Consider the following 9993-nt stretch of genomic DNA (forward strand, 5'->3'; position numbering starts at 1 on the left):
TTTGGATCTAAGAAAACCCACAAATGTGTCATGGGCAGCCAGGGACAACCCATCCTCAGGTCCAGGCAGGCAGGTTTGGTTTATTTTGGCTACTGAAAACAACTCCTGCCCATGAAGGATATCTGTGAGTGTCTACAAGCCCAAGAAGACTCCAGGTGGGGACATGATGGCCTACTAGTAGAGATGTCCCCTGGCCCTTTTCCTTGGAGGTAAAAAAGTAATCCAGTTTTTATTACCTAAATTATGGCATCTTCCTGTCGAGAACCTGAGGGCAGGCAGGGCTGCCTGCACTGCTAGCCCTGGGCATCCTGCAGCTGCCATGGGCAAAGGTTACAACCACATCCATGCCTTTGTGCCCATAGATGGGGACCCACAGGGCAGAATGACACAGCGGTGACAGCCCAGTGCAAGCAGGATATCCTAGCCCAAGACCCTAGCCCCAGGTCCCCCAGGTATGGCCTCTTTGCTGAAGGTCACTGCTCCCATGTGGTGCTGCTCAAACTGGGAAAGAAAGTCTTTTGTCCTGTTCATTAAATCAAGAAACCCAAAAGGCATTGCCTTGGCCCCCAAGGTTTTGTTTAGCCCTAGATGAAAATATTTTGCACTGAGTTAAGTGAGGCGTTTGAAACATTTCCCTTTTTTCTTTCTGGATGCATGAGTTCTGCTAGGCAGAAAGCATCCAGTTCTTTGGGATCCTTCCAAAATCTCCATTAGCTTTTCAAATCTTCTGAGACCTTCATTAGTCCTCAGGCTGAACCACTTTGTGGGCAAGACCTTGTCCCATGGGTGGATCAACCATCCTGCTGTGCCAGGCTGGGATGCACCCCAGGCTCGGAGTCCAGTGTCCCGTCCCCTGTGATGGTTGTGCCCTGTCTAGCTTGGAAAGGCCTCAGCTGCTTCAGCCAGGAAGGTAATAACCAAATAATCTAACAATTCCATCATTAAATATTTAGTATTGATGACTTAGGAAGGAAATAATTTGGGTTTGTGATAGACATCCTGGTGCCGATGCTCCTGCACCGATGCCAAAGCCTTCTCACTGGTGGCTGGTGAGTGGCTGCAGCTGCTTCTCCATGCCAGGCTTGTCCCATTGAGTTAGAGGGACTCAGCACCCCAGCAGCATCCCTGGCACCCCTGCATCCATGACAGCTGGAGGCATGTGACTGATTCTGGGGTGGTTCTTGGTGAGGTCTCCAGGAGCAGGTTCACCCCTGCAGTGTCCCATACTCTGCACTGCCTGGACACTTGCATTTGTCAGCTCCCGTTTTACTTCTCTGTCCCAAATCACAAGTGGGTTTTCCTAACCTAGTCATTTTTCACATTTTCCTTGGATGAGTAGACTGTTGCATCACTGCCAACTCCCAGAAAGTCATAAATCTTCTTAGCCCTCCTAAAATCAAGAAATTAGGAAGATGAAAAAGAGAAAAAAAAAAAAAAAAAAAAAAAAAGAAAACAAAACCACACACACACACAAGCAGCCTTTGTAAGCAATACTTTTAGAAAAGGGTGTTTATTTCTCTTCAGGGTCCTCAGCCTTCACTCCCTTTGCTCAGCTTCTCATGCAGCACTTGCCTGCAGAGGGAGCCCAGAATTAGAAAACCAAAGACTATGAAAAAGATAAGTATTGCAAAATTTAACTGGGTTGTTCGGGCTGTGAGGCTTGGAGCACCTCATCCCACAGGATCCAACACCCCCAGGAATGACCCAATTGCTTTGCATTCCACAGGACAGCTGTGCCATGGGTTCTGAGGAGGGGCAGACCTCCCGCTGTGACTGCACCATGTCCCAGGAACAATGGGAGCTGGAACCCATCTCCCTCTCCTGTGGCTTTTCCAAGGATTTCCACCATTTTAGTGGGGACATGAGCTGCTTTTCCTCTTCCTGCCTCTCAGTGGATTGGCAGCTCTCCCTGCTCACAGGATGCTGGTGTGCTAGCCTCAGGATGGGATTTGGGTCTGCAGAGTAGGATCTTTTCTTCAAGGTCCCTGGGCCCCTCCTACCCTATTGCTGCTGGCTGGAGGCACCAGGGTGATGCCTTCAGGGCCAGGGAATTTCTGCCCACACTTCCAGCTGCCAGATCAGCTGCAGGGCTGAGAAACGGCTTTCCTGTCCCTGGCGTGTGCCAGTGTCAGGCTGTGATAAGCCACCTTGACTGACCACTGCCACAGCTCAACAGCTGCTAAGTGCTCCAGCACTGCCTTTGAATGTGCTAATGAATCCCTCCAATGACAGATGGAGGAACATTGTTAAAGGCACTGCTGTGCCAGTATCCATGGTAGTGCTCTGGGAGATGCCCAGGGATTCAGGCACTACTAGAGAAATCCTCTGCCTCAGGCACACATAAGAGCATTGGCACAGCAGCACAGCTGTGGCTGTAGATCCACATGCTGTGCCAGGCTGTCCTGTGGACATGCACACGGTATCTGTGCACACACTGACTGTGGTCATGCCATGCACATGCTCATCCTGTATCTGTTCACATCATGCTCATAAGTTACACTGTCCATGGTCACATGTATCCTTGCTCACACTGTGATCCTGGTCACACCATGGCTTTGCTCACACTGTGGCCCTGCTCTCACCACACCAAACTGTTCCCCGCTCTTTCCTGGCTCCCCAGCAAGGCAAAGAAGACAGAGGCCTTCCATGGACAACCAACCAACTGTTGAGGCTCGATGTTCTCCCCTCCAGTACCCCCAGACATCCTGTATGCATGATCACTGTTGGTGCAGCACAGTGAACCTCATCCTGCAGCAGCCTGGGAAAAACAGGCTGGGGATAAAATTAGCTGGAGTTTTTATTACTGGGATTTTATTTTTAAAAGCAATGGAAAGTACATCACTGGTGGGAAAACCCTGGAGGTCTGGGCCAGCCTGTGGGATAGCAGCATGCCTCTGTTCTGTGGTGGATATCCTGCTCACCCCAGGAGGGATGTGATGTGGGAGCTGGCTGTTGGAACAATCAGCATGGCAGCAAACACTGTGAGGGGGCTGATCCTGCCCCATGGGATGCACCAGGGTGGTGCAGTGGCACATAGGGCAGCAGGGACAGCTGAGCCCTGCCAGGAAGCATCACATGGCCATAGGGTCCCTGGGAAACTTCCTGTCAAAGCAGTACTGGTACCTCTAGCCAGAGAAGATACAACTGGGAGTCTGCTAACTCAGGACAGTCCTGGAGAGACTGGAGAGGGATGGAGCCACCAGCTCTTCCAGTGTATGAAATGAAGGTAGAAGCCAGATCCAACCCATCCCAAAGCAGGCAGTTCCCAGTGCTGGGGTGCAGCAGCTCCCTGATAAGGGATGGTGCTCCTGGAGGTTTGCCTGCACTGCAACAAGAGGGATTTTGACAAGTACAGAGAGGAGGGATCTACTGAAGGGTGAAAATCAGAAAATCATGGCTGGCTCAGGACACCCCCCAGCTGAAGACAGCTGGAGACAGGGAGAGGGCTCAAGTGTCCCATATGCTTGCTGTCACTTTCCTCATTCATGGACACTGCTGGATGGCAGGAGGGCACAGTGGGAATATCACAGCTGTGTTATTGCTGGCTGCTCCCAGGTTTATCTGCTGAAAGTGATAAGCACCAGCAAGGAATGTGGATTCTGACATTATTTTTTTAAACAAGTGGAACTTGAACCTATAAAGATCTCACCTGAAAGCTTAAACCTACTGCTAGGAGCCTAAGCAAGTGCCTGGTCCCCTGGTGAGCTGTCCAGTGACTCCCAGGAGACCCCAGCTATTCCAAACACTGGAAACATCTCTCCTCATGCAGCAACCCACTGCTGAGCCAGTGGACACCTGGTGTCCATCCTCTGCCTGCCTCTCAGGAGTGATGGTCCTGGCAGATTATTAAGAGGAGCCTGAGCAGCACCTGCAGCCTGGCACAGGGCTCGGGCTCTCCATGCCTCTGGCTGGAAGTGGCTGGGATGTGGCAGCTGCCTGGCAGCTCTTCTTGACCCTGGGCTGGGGAAGTCCTGCTGTGATTGGGCAACCCCCTAACCACAGAAGAACTGACATTGCCAGTCTTGGGGCTCGCTTCCAAAGAGAGATGTGCAGGGTATTGGAAAGGGAAGCTGAATCCTTTAGCAAGGCACATAAAGCCTTCCCGCATGACAAGGTGAGGGTATGAGACCGTGGCAGCCAGGCAGGCTTTCAGCGCCAGTTTGGTGCTCAAACCAGCCCTCAGAGGCTGAGCAGGCTCCTGCCATGGGAAGGCGGAGGTGTGGGATGTTCCACGGGCTGCAGGTGGGTATCTGCTCCACCATGGACCTCCATAGGTTTCAGGAGCACAGCTGCCTCTTCATGGTCATCTCCACGGGCTGCAGGTAATCCTCCCCTCCCTCTCCACTGAACTGGGATCTGCAGGGCTGTGCAGTCATTTTTACTCTTTCTTAAATACATTGTCCCAGAGGACCCTTCATTCACTCTGGCAGGCTGAGCTTTGGGTGGTGGTGTCTCCAACACAGCTTCTGGTGCTTTCTCTCTAAGGCACTCTACAGACCCTCACTGCCCAGACCTTGCCAATGCAGTCCCAAAGACACCATGTACCCCTGGCAGGATGGGGACCAGACTAGAGAAGAAGGGGGATGCACTGGAAGGGGGATGTGGATGCTCATCCATAGCAGCCTTGTGGACTTGATATTTTCTGAGCTTGAAAAGAGCTAGCTCTTCTCAAGGAAAGCTTTTCAACAGTTTTTCTTTTTCCCAAAACAACTTTGTGTAAATAACATTCCTTTCCCATAACAACAGGTGTTGTTTGCTGTTTCTGTTCCTTAGCCAATGGGAGAGGTCTCAGTCCTATGGACCAATAATGTGTCTTTTTAGTGCAGCGTGTTACAAAAGGGCTGAATGAATTGTAAATAAACTCTTCTGATTTCTACTGCCTTCTGACTGGAGTCAAGCATCTTTTTTTGTGTCCTATTGTGACACAGCCTCTGCCCAGCTCCTGTCTAGTTGATACACACCAGATACATGTCTGTCCTGACAGAAGCTTCACACACTTGGCCTAATGTCAGCCCTCCTGAGGACTCACCAACCTGGGCAGATCCTCCAGCACCTGTTGCAAGTGTATTTGAGATCTGGACCTCACTGTCTGCTCCTCAGAAATGAGATGAGCGGCTGCTGAGTGCCTCTGGCAAGCTGCCTGCACCACCAGGTGCTGCTAAGTTTCACACTCATGTACTGTTTCTCTGCTGGGGGTTTAACTTCAGCCCTTCCCAGGGACTTTGAGCAGAAAGAAATTACCCCAGTAAAGAAAGTTTTTCCCCGCAACAGAGTAATGTCTCCCTGCAGCACCTGTCATTAGCCCATGAAAGCATGATTATTCTTCCATCTCACAAAAACTGAAATCCACATCAAACTGGAAAATTTGCACTCAGTAGTTTCATCCAAATCACCTGCTGAAACCTGAGAGCACGAGGTGGGACAAGCATCCTTCCCATGCTCTCCCTGGGCACAGCCCTACCTCTGCAGGTACAGGGGAGCACCTGAAGGTCACTGCCAGTTTCCTTCCAATGAACCCCAGTAGGTTTTTCTTTTCCTTTTGTCCTAGGAACAAAGCATAAAAGTATCTTAAAAGGGCAGGGCCATGGCCTTGAGTGAAGCCTTAGCAGCCCTGAAGGCCTGAGATCATCCCAGAACAGCTATTCTCTATCTCCTTTCCCCTCATGGTGACTCAATCACCTCTGCAATCTACTTCAGCCTCAGGGATGCATTTAACTGGTGCCATCCCAGGTGAGGGTCCTGATTGCTCTCTTGTCCTGAAGTAGAGAACATTTGTCATGGGATCTTTTCTTCAAAATATTTTGTAGATCAGAACCATAGAATGGTTTAGGTTGCAAAGGACCATAAAGACCATCTCCTTCCACCCCCTACTATGGGCAGGAACACCTTCCACAAGCCAGGTAGTTCCAAGACCTGTCCAACCTGACCTTGGACACTTCCAGGATGGGGCACCACAACTTCTTTGGGCACCCTGTGCCAGGGCATCACCACCCTCACAGGAAGGGATTTCTTCCCAGTATCCCATCTAACCATTGAGGCCATTCCCCCTTGTCACTTCTAGGCCATTGTCCCCAGTCCCTCTCCGGCTCTCCTGGAGCCCCTTTAGGCCCTGGAATGGGCTCTGAGGTCTCCCTGGAGCCTTCTGTTCTCCAGGTGAACACCCCCAGTTCTCCTAGCCTGGCTCCAGAGCAGAGGGGCTCCAGCCCTCAGAGCATCTCCATGGCCTCTGAACCAGTGTTAGTGAAGGAGGGAGCTGGACTCCAGCCAGGACTGGGACCCTGCCCAGCACTGAGTGTGATGCTGTGCCACGGGGGCTGTGGAGCTGTCCCAGGCTTGCTTCATGCTGAAGCAACATTCTTTGTGTTTCAGAGGTTTGCACAAAGCCAGCTGACCAGACTGGAGTGGCCTTAAGAAACCCAAAGACGTGTTTGTTTTGTGACAGGAACAGGTGGTACCTGCTGCCCTGGGGTGTGTCTGAGGATGTCCCTCTGCGGCTGGAGAGATACCTAAGCATCCTTAGAAGCATCCAGCTGCACATCAGTCACATTGGTTAGTAGCATGTGAAGGAGAAGGAAATTAATGAGACTTCCCATGGCTTTTTGAGATCTTCACAACACATGATTTTCTCACATTCAAGCTGGTGGCATGCCACAATCAGCTCAGAAGCTCAAGTTTCTCCTGAAAGACAAATAAAAGTCCAGTTCTGCAGATATGTCCAAAACCTGAAAAGTATAACCATGAAAATCTCTGCCAGTCATAAATGTTAGAGGTTTTACAGTGTCAGGATTTTGGGTTATCTGACTCCCATCTTTGAGTTCTGAGTTATTTGAGAAAAAGCCCTTAAGATATCTGGGGGGCCCTGGGGTGCACCAGGAATTCAGCAGGAGAGTTCATACAAAAGGCTTCAGGTTGGGCAATGGTGGTGAAGCAGGAGGGTTAAATCTGGGGAAAAATGGGTTTAATAAATTTATTAAAGTGGAATAATTTCCTGGCCAGGGTATGATTTAGCTCAACAGTAACAGGTGATTTCACTGCAGCTCTACAAAGCTCATCCCTGTTCCCGGAGGCCCTGTGGAGCATCAGTTTTGCTGGAAGGAGACAAGTCTCACTGCTGGAGGGCTTGCCAGGAGGTGGATGCTGAGAGATTGTCTTGGGAAAGCGAGCTCCCAGTGGTGTTTGCCCAGAGTGGGAGCTATCAGCACCCAGAAAAGATCTTCTACCCTTTGCTCAGATGTCAGCAGGTTTGGGTGGGGATCCTGCAGGGCCTGGGCAGCAGGAACAGGGAGGGATGCTGCGAGGCACCCAGGGCTGAGAGGTAATATGGGAGAGAGAGAGATCCCTTGGCTGAGCTATGGCAAAGCACCTGCTCTCCTGCGCTTGTATTGCAGTGAGTCCATTGCTGCCAGCCCTGAAACAGGACTTCTGCAGCCAGTCAGGAGCATTCCAGGCTACTTCAGGCACCTCACACTGTCCTCCCTGCCACAGTGGTGGGAAATGAATCTGTGCTGTGTGTGCCACTGTCTGCCTGTGTCATCAACTGCCTGTGCCATCATTCGTTTGAGTGTGCCATCACCTGCCCTGCCTATGCATCATGCTGGCATTGCTGTGCTGGACACAAGGGGCTTGTTCCACTACCAGGAGCAGTGACAGCTGGAGGCAGGAATAACAACAGCCTGTGACATCCCCAGTGCCCCCTTCAGAAGGGTTTCTGTAATCCTCTGCCCCCACCAACGACTGGGATCCCTGGGAGGCCTGGGAGCAACGTGACCACTGACTTCCGAAGGGCAGTGGAAGCTGAGTCCTGGGGCCCCTGGGCAGTGCATTTGGTTTCTGGCTCTGTCAGGAGGATGGCACCAGGAAATCTTTAGCAGCCTGGAACAAAGGGTGCTCTTCCAGCCTGGGTCCCGGCATGGGTACCTTGTCCAGGAAGAAAGGATGCTCTTTCAGTCTGGGTCCAGCATGGGTGGCTTTGAGTCATCTCCCGACCTCCAGCAGTCAGCTGGCTGAGGCTGCACACTGGAATCTCAACAGACAGGGAAGGATGTGGCTGCCTAGTTGGTGGGGAGAGAGTGGGAAAATGCCATTTGGACTAAGGCTGGGAAGAGAGTGCACATCGTGTCAGCTAGGGCTGGAGCAAGTCCTCGACTCTAGCAGAGGAAATGGTTCTCCTGAGTTTTCTTGCTGCATTTTGGGATGTGTAAAGGGCTGGAAATGTGCCTACTGGCTGGAGGGGTGTCCTTAGGGCTGTGTACCTTTGCATGGAGGCAGTGACCATCTGTCACAAGAAAAAATCCATTATTTGGGCCACAAATTTAACTTTAGGATTGTTAAGGCAGTCACTGGATTGACAAAGGACCACTCCAGGCTGGTGGGGAGACCTAAGCCAGTGTACTGGGGCTGTTCTCATGGCTCCTGATGGAAAACAGTGGGAGAAGAGACCAGCAAAACCAAGGAGTGCAGATGAGATGTTTCCATGATGCAGAGCTTTCCCCAGAAGGACTGTAGGGTGGAGAAGGACTGTAGGGTGGGGAGGAGAGGGAACACTGCAGGACAGCTCTTCTTGGTGTTCCCCACCTCATGGGGGGTTGGGGGCGGGGGGGTGGCACCAGAAAGCTCCAGACGTGCTGGGTACCTGATTTTATTGAAGTCCTGCCAAAGAAGAAGAGAGACCCCTCCATTCGCACAGGCTGTGTTTCCAGTATGAGGTCTTGGATCAAACAAATATAGTTTCCTGCCAAAGATTTGCAGGAGCCCTAGGACAGGACAACTTCTCCAGCTGCAGTGCTGTGCAGCAGCATGGAGGGACAGAACGTTACCACTGGCAAGTGAAACCCTTCATGGGATGCTGGTCTTCAAACTGACTGTCAGCATTAGAGGGAAGATGATTTTGCTCAGTGCAAAATGGGACACCTTCCTGTGTCATTTCCCAGAACTCAGGAAAGCGGTGCTGGAGGAGCATCAGCTCGCTGGCTTGGGATTTACTGCTGGAGAGTGCAGTATGGCAATGGGAAGGTGGCTTATGCCCTAACAGAGATGTTCCTGCCTCCTGAACTGGCTGCTATGGTACAGTGCGAGAGTGGGGGATGCTCGAAGCCCTCCTAAGATGTTTGCTTTTGAGGGAACCTCTGGGCAGAGAATTTTTCTGTGGATCAGCAATGGGAAAAAAGCAAATACGCTGCACAGAAGAACTGGTGGAGAGACACCAATACAAACCACATCCTTTCAGGTTACTTGAATTCTCCTCACAGATCAGTACAATAGCTGAGCATGGAGTAACAGGTTCTGTTTGGAGCTTCAAGGGACACAAATCCCTCATATAGCCAGGTTAAATGTAAATAACTGGGCAGTAAGAGACCACTTCATGTCAGAAAGGATGTGGGTTTTGGGCTACAGTGGACAGTAGTACTTGTACCCACTCCATGGAAAGAAGACACTCCCACGCACCCTACCTCCCCATGCCCTGCTGCCTGTCCTCCAGCCATTCATAGGGACCTTTGCAGCATCCCAAGGCCCTGTTCACTTCAGGCCTCTGGGTGATGAGTAGCAGGGTTGGCAGAAGGGCCCCTCAGCTTCCCCCAGCTGCACCCTACTTGGTCAGAGCCCTCTGATGCTTTGGTGGGGCTCAGCAGGGACAGCCTGGGTGTCTCAGCCTCCCTCAAGGAGTCCATTCTTGCTGTGGGTCTCCGTGGAGCTGTGGTGATGGCCATGGGCTGCTTCAGCCTGCTGCCCTGAGAGCCAGGCAAGGGCTCATCCTCCCCGTGGCCGAGCTGTTCACCATGGCCATGGCCTGGTGCTTGTGGGGGTGAGCTGAGATTGTTCAAAATGTGGTTTCTCACTTGGAATTCGAGCTTGTGGGTAACATGGGCCAGTTTAAGAAAAGTGACAAACAGTTCCCTGCTTTATTCCAAGCAGAAGATAATTTTCCCCTCCATCCTGCCAACTCTGTCCCCACCCCACCTCCATCCCCTCCCTCACACTGAGGATGGGGATCAG

The 9993-nt window shown here is 51.5% G+C and overlaps 1 long non-coding RNA gene across 1 annotated transcript; it reads right to left on the reverse strand.

The window, feature by feature from the left end:
• Positions 1 to 1415: 1415 nt before the first annotated feature.
• Positions 1416 to 6635, reverse strand: LOC136299611 (uncharacterized). The gene is made up of 2 exons (XR_010723532.1): positions 6456 to 6635; positions 1416 to 1572 (listed from the first exon to the last, which is right to left on the reverse strand). It is a non-coding gene; the product is annotated as an uncharacterized lncRNA (long non-coding RNA).
• Positions 6636 to 9993: the final 3358 nt, after the last annotated feature.

Source organism: Chamaea fasciata, unplaced genomic scaffold (genome assembly GCF_029207755.1).
Source record: "Chamaea fasciata isolate MVZ Bird 193981 ecotype frontalis unplaced genomic scaffold, bChaFas1.0.hap1 SCAF_20, whole genome shotgun sequence".
Lineage (NCBI taxonomy): Eukaryota > Metazoa > Chordata > Aves > Passeriformes > Sylviidae > Chamaea > Chamaea fasciata.